General features: G+C 36.5%; 1 non-coding gene across 1 annotated transcript; it reads left to right on the top strand.

The window, feature by feature from the left end:
* The first annotated feature begins 313 nt into the window (after nucleotides 1-313).
* Nucleotides 314-375, top strand: LOC142872408 (U7 small nuclear RNA). The gene has a single exon (XR_012920670.1). It is a non-coding gene; the product is annotated as a U7 small nuclear RNA (small nuclear RNA).
* The last annotated feature ends 2,540 nt before the right edge of the window (nucleotides 376-2,915 follow it).

The raw sequence follows: 2,915 nt of genomic DNA, 5'->3' as shown, positions 1-2,915 counted from the left end.
AAAATCGATCGAGAAAGAGAAATAAGCAGCAGAGATGACTCTATAAAGACTTTTGTTCATTCATTCATTCAAGGTGGTGTCTTGGATAAGATGAGAAACACTTGGATATGATGAAGAACACTCAACCTTTGTCCTCAGGCAGCTCTATCAATGAAAATCATAATATCAGTAAATGTGGTAACAGAAGTGTGAGAACAAAGTACTCTGGAAACAGGGAGGGACCAATTAGTCCTGCCAGGGCGTATGTGTCTGTGTTTGTTTTTGTGTGGGTTGTAGGCAGTCAGATTGTAACAAAAAGCAAGTTTCACAGAGGCAGTGTTACAGCTCTTTTAGAATTTTTCTAGCAGGTTTTCCAGTCCTCGCCGGAAGATCCCCTCCCCCTGCAAAACAAAGTTTCACAGAGGATATGATATCATAGGACTCTTGAAGGATGAGTAAAATTTCATTATGCAGAGACAAGGAAAGAAGGAGACATCATGTGAACAGCGTTATCTTCTATTTAAATCCAGGAATTCTGTCCTTAGGATGTTCTTGGCTGCATAGCTAAAGATGTGTCATCATAACATGATATAATGATTTACCAATATTGACAATGGCCCAGATTTTATCTATAGAATGTCTCATTAATGTCATTAGTGATATGAGCTGGAAACTTGAGTGCATCCTGCCATAAAGTTATTTGTAATATAAACATGGTTTGTACTTTGTTTTCTCTGCTATAGTGTTGTTTTTGACCTATAATTTGACGTTTACTATTTATTCAGCTTAATGTAGTTGGTACAAATGAAAAGTTGAAAAAATTGATGGCAAATAATCTACACAAAACTCAGATAAGACCATTTGAGTCTCCCACTAGATGGCATAGGAAGAATATGGCATAACACTTAATTCTCACTCTAGAGTTTCTATTACTATGGTTGCATGTCTCTGAGTACTTTCTCTTAAAAGCAAACACTCTAGAAATATTATCTCTGTAATCACATTTCTTCTTTAACAATAATTTATTTTAAAGTAGATAGTAAATGCATGTGGTTTAAAATTTATAGTAAATAGGAGAATATTGTGAAAGTTTCCAGACTCTTTTTTTTAAATAAATTAAACCATTCCTTTTTTTTTTTTTTAATCGAACTATTTCTTTTACTCATTCCTAATTTTTCAAGTGTAACATTTTTCCAAATGTGTTCCTGGGATGCCTGAGTCAAGGTGTAACTGTCACAGATTCCTGACTTGGGAAAGAAAATAAAAGTGAATAATTCTGTGTTATTGTGACCCTGGAAGAAAAGGCATTGTCATCTATCACCTATAGATTTTGCAGAGCAATGAAAAGTGAAGCAATTTGTAGTTATTGATTAGGCGGAGGAGGGAACTATTGTGTGACCTGTGTAAGTCAGTATATTTACACTTAATAAGATCTAAATATTAGATCTTACTAATACCATTCCCTAACATTGGGCCATGAATAACAGAACCTGTCTGATCCCCAAATAATTTTCCAATACATTGAATCCCAATTATTTTTCTCTTCACCTGAACCTTGCCCAAGCCCTAGCATAGCTTTATTTTAAGAATATCAATAGAGTGTGATTTTTGATAAGCTGTCATAAGTGAATGGTGGAGACTCAGAGCTATATTCTGAAAATGCAGCTAGCCTTTTCTAAGCACATTCAGGGCTCAAACTTACCAAAACTCCTACTCCTGAGTTATCTGGAGTAAAGCTGTAGCAGACGGGCACCCAATGCTTGCAATGACTACTTGGTCATGAATACAAGCCAAGTAAATATGACTTCCAATGAAATCCCAATCTTTGATGTACCTGGTATTATGCTAACACAAGGATTCTGTTCAACATGTATTTATTGAATGCCTTCTTTGTACAATGTGCTGGACCCTGGGCTAACGTAAAACACTCTGACTCTATTAATGCTGGGCAGCAGATAAGGAGGCAGGAAGAGTTCACCTTCAAAATGGTCTATTACTGCAGCAAGGGCCTCATAAATCAATGCAGTTTGCAAAACTTGAACCCAAAGGGCGCACTTACCTTGAATCACAGTGTTCCCTGGCAATTATAAGTAACATTCAATGAAAGTTCCCACTGAGTATTGATGTACTACTTGATTCTATTCCAATAATCACAGCAATCTGGAACAGAAAAACCAATTCCTGCTGGATCACTCAATGCATGATTTTTTCTACATTGTTTCACCCTTGGATGCCTTTCATCAAATATCCTGGTGTCCTTGTTTTAATTCAGACTCCTGGACCCTCCTGTATATCACTGTGTCACATCTCTGGATTGCCTGACCAGGAGGCCATAGCAGAAAACATGAGTCAACCTGCTCCCAACCATGCAGGAGACCACAATGGACACTATCCAAATCACAAGGGTGAGTCCCTCCAGATATGAGTCCCTAAGCACAACTAGAGTCCAGAGACATCACAGTTTGAGCCTTGACATTAATGTAATCTTACTTCCTGCTTCTTATCTTAGGTAAGAATGAGTTTACAAGAGTCCTTTCCCAGAACAACAAAGAATTAATTGACTGTAAAAATTAAAAATTTTACTTACAGGGAATTATTTAGCTAGGATGCTTCACTTCATCACTAAGGTTTAATATTTGCAAAAATTATGCAACTCTTCCAGTGCCTAGTCTTTCCAATTCACTAAAGCATACAGCTATCAGATATCAAAAAGTAGAAAAGCACTAAGATAGAGTCTTTGCATGGCCTAGTAAATGTTGTTGCTTTGAAGCAGAATTAAGTTGTGGCAATTTGTATAGAAAGAAGGTTAGAAAGTAATTTTCTTTTCTTTGTTGGTATATATACATATACATACACACATACTCACACGTGTGTATGTGTGTGTGTGTAAAGGACATAGGTTCTGTAATGAGTCCAGCATTATGCTGGAAACTTAA

The sequence above is a fragment of the Microcebus murinus genome, chromosome 8 (assembly GCF_040939455.1).
Source record: "Microcebus murinus isolate Inina chromosome 8, M.murinus_Inina_mat1.0, whole genome shotgun sequence".
Taxonomy (NCBI): Eukaryota; Metazoa; Chordata; class Mammalia; order Primates; family Cheirogaleidae; genus Microcebus; species Microcebus murinus.
The sequence above is the reverse complement of the archived record's forward strand: the minus strand, read 5'-3'. Positions and strand labels throughout refer to the sequence as shown.